This window comes from Xenopus laevis, chromosome 6L (assembly GCF_017654675.1).
Source record: "Xenopus laevis strain J_2021 chromosome 6L, Xenopus_laevis_v10.1, whole genome shotgun sequence".
In the NCBI taxonomy this organism is placed as follows: Eukaryota; Metazoa; Chordata; class Amphibia; order Anura; family Pipidae; genus Xenopus; species Xenopus laevis.
In genome coordinates, this window is record NC_054381.1 from 150,629,491 (window position 1) to 150,651,577 (window position 22,087).

The window sequence follows — 22,087 nt, forward strand, 5'->3', positions numbered from 1 at the left end:
ACAAAGCGCTCCGAATGCCATGCCGTCAGCAATTTAGATTTAAAATAGATTTAAAAATGTTTTCCTTTTTCTGTGTAATAATAAAACAGTAGCTTGTACTTGATCCCAACTAAGATATAATTAATCCTTATTGGAGGCAAAACCAGTCTATTGGGTTTATTTAATGTTTACATGATTTTCTAGTAGATGTAAAGGACCAGTAACATAAAAAAAATGTAAATTGTTTTAAAGTAATAAAAATATAATGCAGTGTTGCCCTGCACTAGTAAAACTGGTGTGTTTGCTTCAGAAACACTACTATAGTTCATATAAACAAGCTGCTGTGTAGCCATGGGGGCAGCCATTCAAGCACAGGATACACAGTAGATAACAGATAAGTACTACTATAGTTTATCTAAACAAGCTGCTGTGTAGCCATGGGGGCAGCCATTCAAGCACAGGATACACAGTAGATAACAGATAAGTACTACTATAGTTTATATAAACAAGCTGCTGTGTAGCCATGGGGGCAGCCATTCAAGCACAGGATACACAGTAGATAACAGATAATTACTACTATAGTTTAGATAAACAAGCTGCTGTGTAGCCATGGGGGCAGCCATTCAAGCACAGGATACACAGTAGATAACAGATAATTACTACTATAGTTTATATAAACAAGCTGCTGTGTAGCCATGGGGGCAGCCATTCAAGCACAGGATACACAGTAGATAACAGATAAGTACTACTATAGTTTATATAAACAAGCTGCTGTGTAGCCATGGGGGCAGCCATTCAAGCACAGGATACACAGTAGATAACAGATAAGTACTACTATAGTTTATATAAACAAGCTGCTGTGTAGCCATGGGGGCAGCCATTCAAGCACAGGATACACAGTAGATAACAGATAAGTACTACTATAGTTTATATAAACAAGCTGCTGTGTAGCCATGGGGGCAGCCATTCAAGCACAGGATACACAGTAGATAACAGATAAGTACTACTATAGTTCATATAAACAAGCTAGTCGTATGATATCTACTGCATCACCACGGCACTTGGATTTGTTGGACTATACCAGATAATGGTAGAACTCATCTTCCGTCTTCTCCATATACAGTCACTCCTGTATCTCACCCGTCAGTTCACTATTCAACGCTTATTTTCCTTGGAACGTACTTAATGGTCCTTCCTTCAGTTCTTCAAATCCCTGATACAAACTGTACCGGGAAGGATTAATATTCTGGCTCATCACAGATCAAACAAAAGAACTTGTTGGTAATGTACATGGAGTGTGTAAACAAAGGAGAGATATTGACATAAATATTTGGAATTGAGATGAAAGGACTTCTTGTGATAATGATAATTAGGCTTCTGACGACATGTCAGCCCTTTGTATCTGGAAGGGGAAGCGGCAATAAGAATTCTTTGTTCTCTTCTTTAGTTCTTTGGATCGTTGCCCTGTGTGGGTATTTGTACTGGAAAGTAGCGCCTGTGCAAAATAACCAACAGGAAGGGTAAGGACACACCGGCAGCTTCGGGGAGATTAGTCGCCCGGCGACATCTCTTCTTCGGGTCGACAATTTCCCCGAACTGCCTTCCCCTACCTTCCTATAATGAAAAATCACCAGCAGGACGGCACTTGCTGCGCTTCGTTTTCTGAAGCTGCCTCACGAGTGCCATCCCACTGGTAATTTTTCATTATAGCCCGCGGGAAAGTAGGGGGAAGGCAGTTCGGGGAGATTGTTGCCCCTAAGAAGAGGAGATTTGATGCTGGGGCCACTAATCTCCCCGAATCTGCCCATGTGCCCTTACCATTATTGGCACAGATAACAATGAAGATGGTTAGAGTAGCAGCTCAGGAGCCCAAAGTTGTCTGACCCAATCAAACCTAAGGCCCCCATTTACAGGTCGATAAAAGCTGCTGACAGACCGAGTCGGCAGCTTATTGGCCTTTGTGTAAGGCCATCCGACAGGCTTCGATTATCGATATCTGGCTGATAGTCGGGCAGATCTCGATCGGGCAGGTTAAAAAATCCCTATTTTCCTATTAGGCATCATTTTCCTATTAGGCATTTTTGCTACAAGTTGTATTGGTGTGCCTCATTGTTCTGCTTTGATCTTTTGTTGAAATTCCTGCTTGTTTAACGTGGAAAACAATAAAAACATTTTCAACACACAAAAAAATCCCGTCGGATTCTGCGGTCCTGCGATCCGACCGCCCTTATTGCCTCCATTCTGATCCAGTCGTTGGGCCCTAGGGCCCATGATCAGATCACCCTGATATTGCCCACCTCAATGTGGACATATCGGGGAGAGATCCGCTCGTTTGTCGACTTCACCAAATGGGCGGATCTCTACGTCTATGGCCACCTTTACACTGTGCTGCCCACAGGACTGTGGATTTCAAGACCCCACCACCCACCCTATATAATAATGTCACACGTTGATAAGGAGAATTTCCAACCTCACTATATGGGGGGTAGACAACAGTATAATATAAAGTGTATGCTCCCCACCACATCAGCAGCATAGAGCTTGATGAACGGACAAGGGCGTCACTGGTGGGCACCGGCACCGTGTCTTCCACCGTGTGTATAATATCTGTGCACAACTCAATGGGTGTTCCGGTGCGCAGGGAAATGGAATGCGTCGGAAATGGAATTCAAACAAAGCAATTCGCGGCAGTTGTTCCCGGGCAGCCAGCAAAAGGGGAGACTGGGCCAGGAAGATACGGTGCCGGTGCGCAGGGGCAGCAGTAAGAGATCAACCGGCTCAAGAGGCGAAGGGCAGCAGCAGCATCCAGAGCCGGCTTTTAATGTCCGGACCTTCCCATCCTGTACCCATAGATCTGGGATAATTAGCGAATGCAGAAGGCGCCTCGGGGATGTTGGTAATTGCACCACGGCTGGAACCGATGAGCAAGGCACCGCAGATCTGCAGAAAGTTCATGCTGGAAGCGCTGCTGTACTACAGAAAGCACAGAATGTGGCAGCTAAAAGATCCAGCAGCAGAGAGCCAGGGAGGAGAAATCAAGTGCCGCTCAATGGATGGTCGCCCTTTCGCCGTTTCTGTACAAGACAGGAAGCAGAGTTTCTGTAAGTTATTTCTTAATAAAGACTTTGCTTTTTTAAAGTATAATTTGTGTTGGTGTTTTTTTTCATTGTGTACTAACGAATTTTTTAAAAACATTTTTTGATGTTACTGGTCCTTTAAATAGAATAAGGCTAGAAATGCTGTATTTTGTATACTAAACATAAACATGAACTTACTGCACCACAAGCCTAATCAAACAAATGATTTATGCTTTCAAAGTTGGTCACAGGGGGTCACCATCTTGTAACTTTGTTAAACATCTTTGCAAGACTAAGACTGTGCACATGCTCAGTGTGGTCTGGGCTGCTTAGGGATCGTCATAAACAAAGCTGCTTGAGTTCTGCATGGCTGGGAAGTAAGGCGGGGGCTCCCCCTGCTGTTCATAAGTATGATTGTTTCCCTGCAGAGCAGTTAGAGACCATCTGACAATTCCTATCCACAGCAGTAAATGAAGGGAGAATTTCACTGCATATAGTCAGGTTTCTTATAAAAACGATACGCATTTTTTAATTAAAGTATATTGGAGATAGGTTTCTTTTTCATTAAAAAAGTAGAAATTGGATTTTATTGTTTTGCCTTTACATGCCCTTTAAAATTCATTGTGGTAATGTACAGAACCAAAATTAGAAAAAAAGTCTCTACCCAAATATTTATGGACCTAACTGTATATGATAAAATCCCCCCAGTCTGCCCTCACTAACATTGCAGGTTGTGTGATGTAGCCCTCTGTCTCCTAGTGGGGTGCAGTGTTACCTTACTCTGTGCCAATTGGCAATCCAAGATTTGGAGAAGGAGGGCAAGTGTGGTGCAGATTGGAGGAGATCTTTATATAAAAAATGGATGGGGAGCAGGGCAGGTAAGCCGTCATAGAAATAATTACCATTACCATTGTTATTATCCTTCATTAGTTATCATTCATGTAACTAAAAATAATAATGAAATCGTGTGACTGGTGCTAAATCTTTGCACTATTTTATTCAGCAGTAGCTTAACAGAAGCCTGGAGGTGGAACAGTGAAATAGGACTGTAAGTGCTGGGATGGCAGGTAAGTTGCACCCCCAGGGGTTTTATATCATCGGGTACATTCTGCATCTTCCAGGTGCCCCCCTCTTAGGAAGTTGATTTATGATTAAAAGAAAACATGATATAGAGACACATTGCACAATGGTGCGTTTACTTGGAATCCGTGTGCTGAGGATCTTAACTGAAGGATACACCTAGAACTTTATTTCTGTGCCAACACGTAGCCAACATGTCCTCCCCAAACCTCTCCCTCTGCTTCTTAACTCTCTCCGCACATGAGGAGCAACATGCAAGTAGGGAGAATAAAGATAAGCACAGGGTGGTCTGCTCGGAATATACAAGATTTGAAAGTGTGCACCACCGGATAGCAAATCCCATCTCCAGATCCTCTTATATATATTTATACATAGTCATCATATCACCCCTTAAGTGCATCTTCTCCAGCGTGAACATCCCCAATTTGGCCAGTCTTTCCTCATAGCTAAGATTTTCCATACCTTTTACCAGCTTAGTTGCCCTTCTCTGTACCCTCTCTAATACAATAATGTCCTGTTTGAGTGATGGAGACCAAAACTGTACGGCATATTCTAGATGGGACCTTACCAGTGCTCTATACAGTGGAAGAATGACCCCTCCTCCCGTGACTCTATGCCCCTTTTAATACAGCTCAATGCCTTTTTTGCCCTTGATGCTGCTGACTGGCATTGCTTGCTACAGCCAAGTTTATTATCTACAAGGACTCCAAGGTCCTCCTCTGTTCCGATTTACTCACGTCGGATATATTTGACCTCACATTTCTACCAAATATCAGGACATTCTACTTACGCCCAATCCTCAGAAAGCACACCCACATTCACCCAGATCACAGCCCTAGCAGTATTTAGAAAGTCTTATGTAATAGAAAGAGCACGCTGATACCTGTATACTGATAATATACACAGGGTGCGTAATGACTGATTAATACTCTGAAGCCATGAAAATTGCCAAGTAAATTGTATGTTTATAAATAGGAGGAATGTGTGGTTGTACCAAAGCCACTTCTCTTACACACCTTACTGCAACTTGTATAATACAAACTAATGAAAAGGTATCAGTGACTGCTTTATGCTGCATGGCTTGCATGTCTCCTTTTAGCCCGTCTCATCCTAACCAGAATAGGTTCTCTGCTTGGCCTTATTTACAAAGGCTGGCTAAGGCAGTAATGAATTTCACCAGCTTACCCCTCATGAATACAGTGTTGCAGAATGTCTGGGGTAAAAAGTATCACTCCTCTATTGATTGAATTAGATTAATAGATAGGTTATAGATCGATAGATAATAGATTGATAGATATATGATAGATGATAATAATAGATAGATGACCGATAGAATGATACATGATAATAGATGAGATGATAATAATAGATAGATAATAGATTGATAGATGATAAATAGATAGATAGATAGATAGATATTAGATCAATAGATAGATGATTGATAGATGATAAATAGATAGATAGATATTAGATCAATAGATAGATGATTGATAGATGATAATAATAGATGATCAATAGAAAGATAGATGATAATAGATAGATGATAGATCAATAGATAGATAGATATTAGATAGATCAATAGATAGATTGATAGATGATAATAATAATAGATAGATGATCAATAGAACAATAGATAGATGATAATAGATAGATAGATAGATGATAGATCAATAGATAGATAGATAAATAAATAAAAAGATAGATCAATAGATAGATGATAATAATAGATGATCATAGATAGGTGATGGATCGATAAATAGAAAGATGACAGATCGGAAGAGGATAACAATAATAATATATAGATGATTGATAGACCGATAGATGATAATAATAGATGATAATAAATAGATGATAGATGATAATAGAAAGATATATCGATAGATAAATAGATGATGATAATAGATATTGATGATAATAAATAGATAGATAATAGATACCCTGTGAATATATATAGATACCCTACTTATATACAAGGAGTCATTTCCTTATCAGTGTATATAAGACGTGCCCTCAGGGTTCCCTATCACTGCTCTTCCAGCATAAGGAAGACTCCTGAAACTTTAATTTACAGTGTCTGCTGTAGGGTTTGCTTTGATAGTGACACCAAGCTGTAAATCACTTGCTTGGAAATGAGAGCGTTTAGTGGTTCTGAATGGAATAAGCAGCCCCTATCCCAGAGTCTGTTGCTGATAAGGGAGAAAAACAACCTGGAATTATATGGCACTCGGGTGAGGTTTGTGTGTGTCCCTCACTACTGAGGCATTATGGAAACATTCTTGTTGTGTGTGTAATGGGGTAACAATGACGGCAGTTCAGAGGCTTGGAAAATACTGTTAAAGTCACAGTGTGCATTGAGATTCCTAGATTTAGTGCCTGCTCAATGGCAAGTAGGAAGTACAGGGCCCCCTTACAGCTGTGCATTCCTCTCCTTCCACCTCCCTCAATGTAATAGGCACAGCGCATGCACAGGCACTAGTTTGGCACTAGTTGCAAGAAAACATGCACGACGCATGCAAACCCATTGCTGCATGTAGCTCTAAGCCTGGTATTGTAAAATGAGCCCTTAATGTTTCCAACTAGAATTGCTGGGTGTATTCCAACTGGGCCTGGGAGCTTTGTTCACAATACTCACAATGTCCAGATGGCTTAGGAGAGGGTTTTACTAGATCACTTTAAAAAAATCCAGGGACACATCTAAAAAAATGTAGCTGGGAGAACCGTGCCCATTATTATAAATGCAACATTTATGTATTGCACGTGTCCCTCAATTTTCAAATGATTTGGTCAACCATGTGTCCAATATATATATATATATATATATATATATATATATATATATATATATATATATATATATATATATATATATATATATATATATATATATATATATATATATATATATATATATATATTCTGACTAGCACCTGGGTTTTTGCTTCAGTAAGTGTGTGCCACAGCCCTTCTACATGTGTGTGTATATATATATATCTATATATATATATATATATATATATATGTCTAAAATACATATCCTGCATATTATATAGTGAATAAAGTATCCCCTATTGTAATTATAAGGATTGGAGACAGAGAGCGTCTTTTATAGTACAGGTATGGGACCTGTTATCCAGAATTCTGAGGACTTGGGGTTTTCCGAAACATTAGATCTTTCCGTAATTTGGATCTTCATACCTTAAGTCTACTAGAAAATCATGTAAACATTAAATAAACCCAATAGGCTGGTTTTGCCTCCAATAAGGATTCATTATATAAGGTGGGTTCCTGGGGCAATCTTCATACACAGAGTTTTTTTCTCTTATTACTCCAGGAGAAGAGGAGCACAAGCCTGGGGTAGAAATTAAGCCGCTTTAAGACCTTCTTATGTGCTATTGTCCTGGTGCCAATTGCCCAGTGTTCATAAATAAGTGTATCTCTATTAAATAGTCTGACCTTTTCCTCTATGAGGCCTAAGGAAATTGTGGAAAATTAAAATGCAGTCTGGCCTTTGGTCATGAGAAGCACAGCGGAGGGCAAAACGCCACTTTATTGACCAAAGTTTGGAAGCAGTAGATATGGACACCTTGAAAAATGGGTCTTTAGGCTACGGCCACACTATATGGATCTCGGCTTGTAGAAAAATACAGGCCAAGAATCTGCTCCCCCACTGCTCTTCTACTTCAGCCGGAAACATTACCTCCACTTGGATGCAGACAGACGGGGATTTCACCGTAAAATGCAAAATGTCCAGTTTCAGGAATGAAATCTGCCTCGTCTGCCTGTAATCAAGCGGAGTTAATGTTTCTAATTGAGACAGAGAGGAGCAGCGGGGAAGTGGATTCTCAGCCTGTGTTTCTCTGCAGGTCAAGATCCGTATAGTGTGACCCCAGCCTTAGGGAGTGACAGAGCAACATTACATAGGTCAGCATGGGGGGAGGGTGACTATTTACCTCTTCTGTATATACAGGCCAGATCCTATTGGATTAAAGGGATTCTGTCATGATTTTATTTTGTACTTTTTTATTTCTAAATTACACGGCAAATAATTCACTCTACAATATAACATTTCATTCCTAAACCAGCAAGTGTATTTAGTTGTAATATTGGTGTGTAGGTGCATCTCAGGTCATTTTACCTGGTCATGTGGTTTTAGAAAGAGCCAGCACTTTAGGATGGAACTGCTTTCTGGCAGGTTGTTGTTTCTCCTACTCAATGTAACTGAATGTGTCTCAGTGGGACCTGGATTTTACTATTGAGTGTTGTTCTTATATCTACCAGGGAGCTGTTATCTTGTGTTAGGGAGCTGCTATCTGGTTACCTTCCCATTGTTCTGTTGTTAGGCTGCTGGGGGGGAAAGGGAGGATATAACTCCAACTTGCAGTACAGCAGTAAAGAGTGACTGAAGTTTATCAGAGCACAAGTCATATGACTGGGGGCAGCTGGGAAACTGACAATATCTTTAGCCCCTTGTCAGATTTCAAAATTGAATATAAAAAAATCTGTTTGCTCTTTTGAGAAACGTATTTCAGTGCAGAATTCTGCTGGAGCAACACTTTTAACTGATGCGTTTTGAAAAAAAATATTTTTTCCCATGGCCGTATCCCTTTAAGGACAGTCATTATACACAGAGGCCTATGCAGAAATTCTGCCTTTTAGCAGCTTCTACAAAATGTGCAAAAGAACACTTCACTTGCATGCGAGTTCCATGTCATTTCTGAATGCAAAAAACTGATCTAAAATACAAATAGCCCCCAGCTAGAATGTGTGTACTCGGGCGGCAGGACAAACACAGTCCGTATTTTGTAAATACAAAAGTGATTCTCACATACAATACACAATGGGAACCCTTGTTCTACCCACTCACCAGTGTTTGTACAGGAGTTTGTGTTCTCTGAAACGCCTGTGACCAAATTCTGACCCCAACCAGTTCACCTTCATCTCTTCCCTACCTGAGAAACCAGGCCTTACCCACAATGCTCCATTCTCAGCGCCCGGATAGGAGAGGCCTCGAGAATTATCCTGTCAGCTCTGCGAGTAAATCATCCCATTTTATGGAGGTTTTTGATTTACTCGCTGTCACTTGTGTTCTGCCATTTGCTGGAGGTGGGGAAACACGATCTGTGTATATGAATAAAACAATAACCCGGTTCATGTTTAACAAGAGAAGCGCAGGGATTGATTCAGACAACACTGTGTGCAGAATGAATTACTCACAATTAATGCATCATTCCATTTTATTGCTTCCTTCCACATACTTTGCTAAATCGGAATATTAAACGTTTTCTCTGATAAACTGGATGGAACTTGTTTACACTAGTACTTGCAATTCTACCCTAGTGCCGTGCTCTACATTTGGCACACCTCACGCATTCTCACTTTTCTCCACAATTAACAAATTCCAGGGGTTTTTCCCACCAATGGCTGCATCCATTTTGAAGACCAGCCCTCTGAGCTTTCCTTCTGGTTGCTAGGATACTAGACTCCATGTTGAAACTCAGCAACAAGTTTGAAGCAAGGGCAGCTTACAGCACAGTTGTCTCTATTGTACATCTCCTCACTGGTTTATAAACTGTTTACTCAAGATTCCATTCCACTTGTACTATGAGCTATCTCCCATAACCCTGTATTCCCTCAAATCTGGACTTCCTTGCATATTTCTATATCCCAGGTGCAGGACTTTACATTTATCAACATTGAATCTCATTTGCCACTTAACTGCCCAGATTGGCAGTTTGTCAAGATCCTGTTGCATGGACGCAGCTGTCAGGAGCACCCAATGGCGCTCCCGTCTCTGGAGGCACCGTTTCCAAGATGGCGGCGGCCATGACCCACGTGGGCAGACGCCGGCGTGATGACATCACGCTCCCCGCACGAATATTAATAATATAAGGACTTCCAGGTCACGGGTTCAATGCTCGATTATAGGATTTGTTAGAGCTTTCCTGGGTGTTCCTAAATTTGTAATATCTGTATTCCTGGACTTTCTGACCTTGCCTGAACCAGAGACTTGCTTTTATTCTGCCCGCCTTTGAACTATTGGCTCGAAATTGACGACGACTACTTCTGATCCCTTTCTGAATACTGCGAACTTGGACTTTATCCCGAAGCTTCCTCCTTGGTCCAGACTTCTCCACTAGAAGCTGATAGGCCCCTGACAGCCGCGTCCTGGGTGGAATTAATTGTGATAGTTTTGTGTCATCTGCAAACACTGATACATTAATTACAATACCCTCCCCTAAATCGTAAATGAACAAGTTAAATAAAAGTGGGCCCAATACTGAGCCCTGAGGGACCCCACTAGGAACCTTACTCCAAGTAGAGAATGTCCCAACCACCCTCTGTACCCGATCCTGTAGCCAGTTTCCTATCCATGTGCAAACGACTTCATTAAGCCCAACAGACCTTAGTTTAGAAAGCAGTCGTTTGTGGGGCACAGTATCAAACACTTTGGAAAAAGCCAAATAGATCACATCTACTGCCCCCCCCACTGTCCTTCAAAACCTTCAAATAATTTGCCCACCACGGATGTCAAACTTACTGGCCTATAATTGCCAGGCTGAGATCGTAATCCATTTTTAAATATAGGAATTAAATCAGCTGTCCACCAATCTATAGGAACCATACCAGAGGAAAGTCTGAGAAAATCAAAAATAGAGGCTGGTCTAAAACTGAACTAACTTCTCTTCGTACCCAAGGGTGTATTCCATCTGGCCATGGCGCCTTGTTCACATTAATTTTGAGTAAATGTTTATGTAACATAACCACTGATTAGATTGAGCTTAACCATCAGTGCCCCTACAGCAAGCCTGGATTTGCAGCAAGGCCACAAAGGCAAGGACTTAATGCGCCACAAATTAAGGGGCCGCATGCCACCCAGCCACATAGGAAACTTGCTTAATTCTGGTACAAGCAGGATGCGCATACACACGATCCTGTGGGAGGGAGGTAGGCACCAGAATGCAGGGGGAATTCTACTCTGCCTATTAGATGGGTCTTAGAACTTTGACTCCTCCATTGTATACACTGAAGAAAAGAATTGATATCTGACTTCTGAATCCTTTATAACCATTATTTTATGGAGCCACAGTGAGGAATGCTGTTTTCCCTAAGAAGTACAGGAGACCCAGTGAGGCACTGACTGATATGTACTTTCAGTATATGTGAAATATGTTGAAAATAATTAGGAGGCCAAACTCGCAGAATCTAGTTTTTTCCATTCTAGTTTTTATTAAATAAGAAACCATTCGAGTTGTGAGTTCATTTGAGGTATAAAAAAAATTCAACCTTTGATAAATAACCCCCTTAGAGGCCCTTTAAGGTTGAATTTTAGTGGCATTACAGCTTTTTGGAACCACAATTAAACTCTATTTGTCTAAAATCACAAATGCCATGAAAGTTATTAAAGGATCCAAATATAAAAAGTATGAACGGAAAAAAATGCAGAAAAAAACTATGAATATCTCTAAAACCTCAAAAAATTCGAGTTTTTCAGATAATTACTAGAGAAAAATCAGAAAATCACTAAAAGTCTGACAACTTCGGGGTATTGCATGAAACCCAGCGAACATCAAAAAATCATTGGGACTTCTCCCATTGACTTATATACAATCTCAACAGGTCAGGATTTTCAGATTCTGACTTTTCCATCCTCAGGGTTTAAAAAATTTCGAAAAAAGTTAGATTTTTTTTAAAAGTCAGATTTTATTAAAAAAATCACACATTTTTTTGGGATTTTTGCATTCGGAGTTTAGTAAATAACCCCCTTAGTGTTTTTTATGGTTTTTACCCTTAATAAATGTCTTTTATTTTGGAGTTTAAGAGAGATTTTTAGAGAAAAAAATATTATTCATGGAAAAAGAAGGAAACCTGAATGTTAGTAAATAGGCCACATAGAGAATTGATTGAAAAAAAATTAAAATTTTTAGAAAAAAATCAGATTCGTGAAAAAAAAGGAAATTTAAATATTAGTAAATAGATCCCTTAGTGGTGCTGGTCATTCTTTTGGTTTTAAGCTTTAAACTAAATATGTATTGACTTCCCAAAGAAGGTAGAATTTGTGTCACTCCCTGAAGCTTCTGAACTAAACTAAAGGGCAAAGTTGAACGGTCAGTATAACAGTCAGAATATATTAGTAGCTGTCATATAGATATTAGTAGCTGTCAGGTTCATGTTGAGTCTTGACTTTATATCTGCTGTAATTATTTGGGAAGGACAAGCCCATTAATTACTATGTATTTACAGTTAATTTCCTTCTTTTAATAGGCATTTTGTAATACAAACCCTTGAGCCTGTCAGTGCTGTACAATTCCATTTATAGACTTAGGGCTTAGATTTGGGGAGTCGCCCGCTGATACATCGCTTCTTCTTCGGGCGACTAATCTCCCAGAACTGCCTCCCGCCAGCTAGAATGGAAATCTCCGGTGGGATGGCACTCAGAGCGCTTCATTTTCTGAAGTCGACCGAAGTTTCCTCATGAGGCAACTTCGGAGAATGAAGCGCAGCAATTGTCATCCCGCCGGCGATTTACATTCTAGCTGTCGGGAGGCAGTTCTGGGAGATTAGTCGCCCTGAAGAAGAGGAGATTTGTCACTGGGCGACTAATTTCCCCGAATCTGAGTGTGTGTCTCTGCCCTAATATATAGGAAATTTTGGAATTCTTGTAAAAATAAAGCATTGTTTGGACGAAAATAGATTAAACCTGCACTTTGCCCCTTAGCAAATCAGTGTGTTAGTGTAATTGAACTGAATATAAGCGCAAATGTATAGTATAGTAGGTATAAGTGACACTAAAGTTTTATGGGCGTCCGCAGAAAATTTTCCAGACGAAGAAAACATATTACAAAATTACTTGTACCCGTATTTTGGTTTCCAGGAGTATAAAGCTCCACAGGACTGGGGTACATCACAAACTTTGTACATCTGTCACTATGTCGCTGCACCCCAAAATGTTCCCTTGCCAGATCAGATCTCTGGTCTTTGTGTTCACCTTTAAAGGGATACTGTCATGGGAAAAAACTTTTTCAGATTTTTTTATATTCAATTTTGAAATCTGACCTGAGGCTAGACATATTGTCAGTTTCCCAGCTGCTCCCAGTCATGTGACTTGTGCTCTGATAAACTTCAGTCACTCTTTACTGCTGTACTGCAAGTTGGAGTGATATCACCCCCACCCCCCCCCCCAGAAGGCTTACAACAGAACAATGGGAAGGTAACCAGATAGCAGCTCCCTAACACAAGATAACAGCTGCCTGGTAGATCTAAGAACAACACTCAATAGTAAAATCCAGGTCCCACTGAGACACATTCAGTTACATTGAGTAGGAGAAACAACAGCCTGCCAGAAAGCAGTTCCATCCTAAAGTGCTGGCTCTTTCTGAAATCACATGAATGAAGTTTTATATTGTAGAGTGAATTATTTGCAGTGTAAACAGTGTCATTTAGAAATAAAAACTACATAATAAAAATCATGACAGGATCCCTTTAAGATAACTTTTTGCATGTTATAGACTGGGCAATTCTAATCAACTTTAATTTCATCATTTATCTTGTATATTTTTTTAATTATTTGCCTTCTTCAAATAGAGGTCACTGAACCCATCTAAAAAACAATGTTGTGTAACGCTACAGATGAATTGTTATTGCTTCAGGTCTTCTGCTATTGATATCCCAGTCTCTTATTCAAATCAATGTATGATTACTTAGAGTATTTGAACCCTAGCTACCAAATTACTAAAATTGCCAAATGGAGAGCTGTTCCAGCTTCCAAATGGGGGTCGCTGACCCCATCTAAAAACAAATGCTCTGTAAGACTACAAATGTATTGTTATTGCTACTTTTTATTACTCATCTTTCTGTTCAGGCCTCTCCTATTTATATTCCAGTCTCTTATTCAAATCTGGTTACTAGTGTAATTTGGACCTTAGCAGTCAGATTGCTGAAATTGCAAACTCTAAAACTGCTGAATAAAAAGCTAAATAACTCAAAAACCACAAATAATAAAAAATTAAAACCAATTGCAAATTGTCTCAGAATATCACTCTCTTTCTACATTATAGTAAACGTTAATTTAAAGGTGAACAACCCCTTTAAAGCTGAAGCTCCATCAAAGTACAACCCTTTCTCTATTGGCTGCTTGAGAGCCCAGGAGTGTAGTGACCCCAGGGCAGTCCTAATTGACAAATGTTTTCAAATAGAATCATCTTGTAGAAAGCATGGGGTTCAGTAATTTCTACCTGGTCCCACTGTCCTACTGAAGCCAAATGGGGCATCAGATCAATCAAGAAGGACATTTGCTTCTGAAGAAGCCCTTTAGCTGTATTTACAGTATGGGCTAAATTTTTTTCTTTAATCTAACTTATTAGGCAGGAGGTGATCATAGATCTCCAACCACTGGAGGGTCGATGACTCCCACAATGTTCCTTTATATAAATGACTGTTACTCATATGCTCCCAATTTCTAGAAATGAAATACAATGATGCCAATGTTCTCCAATGTTCTCCTGTTCCTCGGCATGTGGATTAATCCTCCTGTTGTATAAATGGCATGGGCAGAGCACAACATATGAAATGATTCACACAATTCCTGGGTACGGCGTTATTACACACGGTTCTGGGTTGCCAGGTACAGGGCACAATGTTGGCACAGCCAGGGACCCTCGTGATGTAGCCTCCAGCACTCAGATGGATGTTGGCAGGTTCACGCCTTGATTTCATCAAATCCATTTCATGGAAAACCGCAAAGCTGCTTTAGGAACAGTCTGTTTGGGCTTTGATCCACCGTGTAGGCGCAATTCTTTCTTAGAAAAATATTTTGGCAATACAGGTAATTAAGCGAAAACATGATTGGCCTGTTTGGCATTCACACTGATTATCCCATAAACTCCCTGTGAACTTGGGGTACTGTGAGCCAAACTCACATCTTGCTGCTTTTATTCTATGTCTCTACTCCAATAGCACCGTCTTGTCACCATTATTTCTGGTTTTTAGTATAATCTCATGGAAAGGTGCAACTGTCACTTATATTACATAGCCAGATATGGGACCAAGGATATCCCATGCCACTTCCACAGGACTCCATGGGGATCTCCTGAAAGCCCCAGAGTTATTTAGTAATCACTATGGGAGGAGGTAAGAACAATTTTGGCAATTCTTTGGCATTGTGGTGAAACAAGCAGTGCCTGAAATACATCCAGCATTTCATAATTCTTTGTCATAGATGAATTTTAATTTTAATGAAGACTTGGGGAGTCAAGCCCCTCTCCACCAAACCAATACCAGAGGTTCTTGCTACTGAAACAGAGAACATATTTACTAAAGAGAATAATCCACATAGGAATTTACATAGAGACGAGAAGGAACATGGAACAACAGTGGATAGGCATATACTCACACATACCAAGGGTCAGAATAAGTCCTTGCAGGGAAGAGAACATAAACAGTATCTAAGAAGGTACACCCAGCTTTCAGCCTTTACCATAAGTGGAACCCAGGGGAATCTCTACATCCCTAAGTCTATACACTTAGTCCCTACTTTTGGGCAATTGATACCAGGATTTTAATACCACTCACACTCCTCGGTGGAGCCACAGCTGCTCGGCTAAATAGCCTGACTGTCTGTTACTCCTAGTGTGACCTATGAAAGTGAGTAGCCTATCATTACTAGACCTGACCTGTCTATGTTCCAATTCTCCCCTCCTTCCTGCTCAGGTAAGGGCTTAACAAAAATGGACCCTGAGCACATGGTTGCTCTGGCCTATATATGTTAGAACATATTACTGGACATTTATTGAACTACAGGGGCATAACTAAAGACAGGATCACAAAACAGGTCCCCCTCCTAACTGTATTTTAGGACATACCTCCCAACTGACCCGTTTTTCGCAGGACAGTCCTGATTTTGACAGCTCAACCCGCAGTCCCGGATTGTTACTGAAATGTCTCTTTGATCTCCTGCACTGAACAGCCAGAAAAAGATACAAAGTTTCTAAAGCTTAATTGGCTTTTGGCAGAGAGCCCATAATATGTGGCAGGTGCCCTTAAATACTTTTGTAACAATTTAAGATAAGCAAAGAAACAATTATAACAATTCAAGATAAGCAGGTCTCTTGGGGAAACTGTGTGCTTAAAGTGCACCTTCATTAGCAAAACTGTAATAACACAGGAAAAAAAACACAGAAAAGTGTTCAAACTTTCATAACCTGCCAAATTTTGTAAAATGAACATGGTAATTAGGGGGTGTGGCCACAAAATGGGCTTGGCCAAAAATGTAAGCCGTGAGGATCCCTCTTTCTAGTTCCAAAATGTTTGGAGGTATGGTTTAGGAGTCTATAACATTAGGGAACTGCCTGCTAAATATTAATGGGAGACTAATTTACCAGTCCCCTACACATGGAATTGGCCCTGGGATATTATGTAGCAATCTGTGTAGAAATGTCTTTAACAAGCCTCCTTTAAAGTGATACTGATACTAAAAAACTACTTTTTTAAAATACAAATGTACTTTAAAATTTACCTATAGGTCATGCTGATTGCCAAGAGGTTCTGTTTTTATAATTAATTGTTACTTGAAGTTCCTAAAACTGACAAATATGGCAGCTCCTCATACAGGAACATGGGGGATCAGACAGGTAATGTAAAAGCATGGAGCAAATACTTTATGGCAAAGTTATAAGTTGCTTTCAAAGCAATATTATGATAGATGTAAAAAAAAGTTTAAGTTTAATTTCTGGTGTCAGTATCTCTTTAATGTAAAAACTACCCCCAGCTATGCTCAGTCTTTAGACTTGTCTGTCTGTCACTATTTGCCTTGTCCTTTCTTTATCCCCAGGTCAGGAACGTAGGCAGGAAAACACAGGTTTGGACGTGATATTGTTATACTGTATTTTTTTTTGTATTCACTTCTCTGTCAGGAGGCAGCATCATCCACAGAGAGCCTGAAACATCTGTACAAGTACCGTCACTCCATCAGATTTCCATATCATATGAATTATTTTTTTTATACAAAAAGTCTCTCTTAGAACTAGAGACCCGAGAGATATTAATTTCACTAGAGGCAATTAGGGTTGCCACCTGGCCGGTATTTTACCTGCCTAGCCGGTAAAACACTCACCAAGGCCGGGGCCGGTATTACAAATTTACCAGCAATGTAGGTAATGTAAATAATGTAACTAAAGCCCTTGGCCTGCCCCAATCTGCACAAAATCTACCTTTTCTTCGGCGCCTGGCCAAGTGCACGCCGCCCCTTTTGACATCTTGCCCCACCCCTTTGACGTCTTTTCCCACCCCCTTTGACGCCACGTCCAATTGCACACCACAATCCGCCCCCTTGCAGTCACTCCCGCCCCTTTGACGTCACATCCCGCCTCATTTTACCGCCCCCCCCAGCACCGGCCGGTGCAAATTTTATTGAAAGGTGGCAAACCTGGAGGCAATGTCAGTTCTGTAGAGGAGTCCAGTGCCTGGCTAAATGGCAAGGGTTCCCAAGGCAAGATCCCGCCCCTTGATTTCCCCCCCAGCAAAGTGACGGGGGCTCCAGAAGGGCTGAAACTAAAGGTAGGAAGGCAGAAGAGATATGTACCTAACGCCTCCACCATTGTACCCTAGACATGTGCCTCTTCTGCCTTCCCCTAGTTCCAGCCCTGGGGGAATTATCCAAATAAGCATACATTGCCTACCATGCTGAAGCTGCTGGTATTATTATTATTATTTATTATTTACATGTATTTATATATATTTTGCAGCTCTTTATGTGTGGTATGTGCAGTGCTGGGAATACAAGTGGTTAGCTCACAATGTATATCTTGCCACACTTTGGAGCAGACCAAGTGGGGCCACCGGCAAATGGAAAACAAAAGAAAGCAAGTTCTAGCCAAGGGTTAGAGTTTCAACTACTCTGCATAAGGTTCTGGACTGTCCCTCTAGCGACCTTCTCTTTCCCCTACCTAGTAACACACTCTGTTTCAAATGGGTTGATTAATCAACTTTGGCCATGCCCCCTGCCTATTTCCATCAGCATTTAGTACGTTTGTTACTAAATAAAATCTTCCAGCAGCCCAACAAGAGCTGCTGGGTGCCTTAGATTGATGATCTTTACAGACATTATGCAATAGATATGGGAACTTGCCTATTAAATCACTTTTTTGTCAGGACGTTCAACTTTGGGTCTTCTGTGAACATTCCTTAACTGCCAGTAGCTTGCACTTGCTTCTACCTGTCAGGATTTTCCCTTCAGGCCCCAGCACTTTGTCAAAACACTGACAGTTACCTGTTGTTCGAGGGAGGTAGCTCAGAACCTTTAAAACAGCCATGAGTGGGGCAACCGTACAGTAACAAGCACAATCATTGCGTATCTTATATTATACTTTCTACACCAGAATCTCAGGAGAAGAAGTCCAAAACCTAAGGTTTATGCCAGGGGTGTCCAAACTGCGGCCCGAGGGCCACATGCGGCCCAGGATGCATATGAATGCGGCCCAGCTTGAAACGCTTGGTTCCCGAGGAAATAGCAGGAGGGGGGTCTCTGCCCATTGCCCAGTTAGTAATAATAATATAATACGTCTATTTAATATCCAGGTGTCCCATATTCCAGTGTATAGCTACATCTGGTTATCCAACTGGTATTGTAGTCCTTTTCTGTGTATTTCCTTTACTTTTACAAATCAAACGTGTTTGTGTATTTCATGTGTGGCCCCAGACAATTTTTCTTTTTCCAGTGTGGCCCAGCGAGCCAAAAGTTTGGACACCCCTTGTCTATGTTGATGAATGGTAGCCTGGGTGTTAAAATAAGATGTAAGATACTAATGATGGACTATGGGGACGGAGGTGGGTCCCAGCAGTTCAAAATTAATAAGACTTTTCTGACTGTTAGCCCATAAACAGGTCAGTGGTCAGGGCAAGTGCAGCCAAGTGAAAGTCTGTTGGACAGGTCAAAGGTCAAGGCAGGCAGCAGGCAACAAGAATTCCAAGAAACAGACTAGAACCATGAGATCAACAGATATAATATAGGAACACAAATGAACATACTGGAAAGTAAGCTAAGGACACTCTGCTTCACAGGAAGAGGCAGATTTAAAGGAGCATGTCCCGTGCACTACCCTTCATTCACTTCCCTCCCTGCAAAGTTCCTTATTTTAAAAAAGTGTCCCTTAATGTCACACCGACCTATCCAAGCAGAGTAGCCCAGCGGAGCTCATAGGCACCATCTTCCACATCTTCAGTTTAATTTGGATCCTCTTCCTTTCTGTTACATAAGGAATCCCAAACCCAGAACAAACCCCAAGGTCCTGGCCTCAGCTCACACTTCCGCGTATAACAGTCGCCTTTTGCTTTGGGAGGAGCCATCCGCTACTTATATGCTGCCAGGTCTTAAAGTGAGAGGACCAGGGAGAGAGTTCTGGGCAGACGGGAACCGAACGTGAACTAGAGGAACAGAGAACAAGGGACAGTCCAGGTTGATATTGATCGGGCAGAGCTGTACCAAATCAGGAGACAAAGAAGTAGTCGAGGTCACAGGCCGGGTCAAACACAACAATAGTGAAGTACAAAACCTTGATCCAAGAGAGTAGTCAATAAACGGGTAAAGGTCAGGACAGGCAGCAAACTGGGAATGGTCAGGAACAGGCAAGATCAGCAACAGGCTAGACAAACTAGACATCGCACCCAGGAACTATGAAAATAGACCTATGCTGGGCAATGCGAAAAAGGCCATGGAACCTTTATATATTTGAATTTCGGGCCAAGCCCGATGACATCAAAGGCGCGTAAAAAAAAACAAAAGTGGCAGGCACAACGGTGTGTGAAAAAGGACGCCCCCATTTGATAATCCAGGTAACCTCACATTTCCTTTCAGCAATTTATTGTGCTTTCCCGGCGCATGTGCAGTAGGTGTGAATGACAGACAGATGTGCCAAATAACTCAGTGTCTACGGTCCCTATCTGAAGAAAACAGAAGATGGTTCCCATGGTACACGTTTTAAAATATTGGACAATGCAGAACTAAACAGGGAAGGGGCATATGATGTGTAGCGGATGGGGACTTTCTCTTTAGATAAGTTTTAATTCTCCTTTAAATAGACCCTTAAAGGGGATCTTAACCCCCCCCCAAGAAAATAATGAAAATCCCCCAGCTCTCTGGGCCAAATGAGTCAGTAGGTGAGTAATGGAAAGTAGAAGTAGGGGCAGAGTCTTCTGATGTCGTTCGGCTTTGAAATGACCAGAGAAACTATAGACAACTCTTCACTCTCTGAGCAGAGAGACGTCACAAGTTGGCGAAACTGAACAGCAGGTGATGCGGTAAAAACTGCACAAACAAAAACAAAATGAATGTAAATTCCAAGATTTTGAGGGTTTACATTTCTTTAAGGAAGGAAAAATAGGTTAAAAGTAAGTAAGCCTTATCAGAAAGGTCTATATATAAATATACCAGTAAACCCTCAAAGTAATGCTGCTCTGAGTCCTCTGTCAAAAGAAACACCACATTTCTTTCCTTCTATTGTGTACACATGGGCTTCTGTATCAGACTTCCTGTTTTCAGCTTAAACCTCCAGGGCTAGGGCTTGAGCATGCTCAGTTTGCTCCTCCCCCCACCTTCTCTGCTGTAATCTGAGCCCAGAGCTATAAGTGAGCAGGGAGAGACTCAGGCAGTAAGTGATGTCACATCAAGCTAATATGGCAGCTCCTATCCTAAACAAACAGAGAACTTCTAGAGCTGTTTACTCAGTTATGTTAAAACATTCTACAGAATAAATATAGCATTCTAGCTTGCACTATTGTAGCTAATTTATTGGCAATAAAATGCCTTCATAGCTTTCCTTCTTCTTTAAAGGTAACGTGACATTTACTGTAAGCCTGAGCAGGATATATATACATATACGTGTGTTTATTCATATTTATAGATCTTCAGCTTGTGTACACGGAGCTGGACAATACTTCTGCTATATTTAGAGAACAGAAAAAGCCAATGAATTCACAGCATCAGTCACGCACGTCAGTGGCTCCAAATGTGGAAAAAAACACATTCTTCAAAACACAAAAAAAAGTTGACATATTGTTAATTTATGTTCTTTTAGTGGCCTCTTTTAAACTATCCTTACAGATCTGACAGTGAATTCCCCCAATATTCAACATACTTTGCTTTATATTCACAGGTTTATTACCCTCTCCCTTTTCTTCTGCCCATTGAATAATTCTCTTTGTTGCTCTAATAACCAACTTATTGGAGTCCAGCACAAATGTTTCAGGGGGAGCACTTGATGGACATCACTCGGCTCCAGCGTGCTAAACGTCCACGGTCCATCGCCATCGCCATCCCATGCAGTGAGTTCATATCCAAGTAAGTGCAAAAAAACGGAGCTCAGAGGAAGCCAGTATAAAAAAGTCAAAAAGTCAAAATTTGTTTGATGAACATTAAAAACTCCAAATTACAGCAGCATATCACAGGTCTTGGCTGCCCACTTAACGCGTTTCATGGCTCCCCGCCACTTCACCAGAAGACCTGTGATACGCTGCTGTAATTTGGAGTTTTTAATGTTCATCAAATAAATTTTGACTTTTTGACTTTTTGACCTTTTGCATTTACTTGGGACCAACTTATTGGGAATGTACTAAAAAGGTGAAAAATGTACAAAATGCAAACAAAGGTCACTTTACATGTAGTAATGTGTATTGTAAAGGAAAATTTAACTTCTACCCCCCATCCCCAGAGGACCCCCGCCCCCCAAAATCATACTTGCCATCCCTCAAAGCTCCTAGCACTGAATCTGCAAAGTTACACAGTGTTATTGGCAGCCGCCATCTTTGGTTGAATAAGATCCAGTTTCAGCTCCCAGACAGAGATCACCGACCTGGAACATACGCAATGAAAGCCAAGTCCAGATTTTCTTCCCCTGCACGTGCTCATGTCTGGGCAACCCCATCCCAGAGCCAGAAAATGGACTGACTTGGCTAAACTTGGA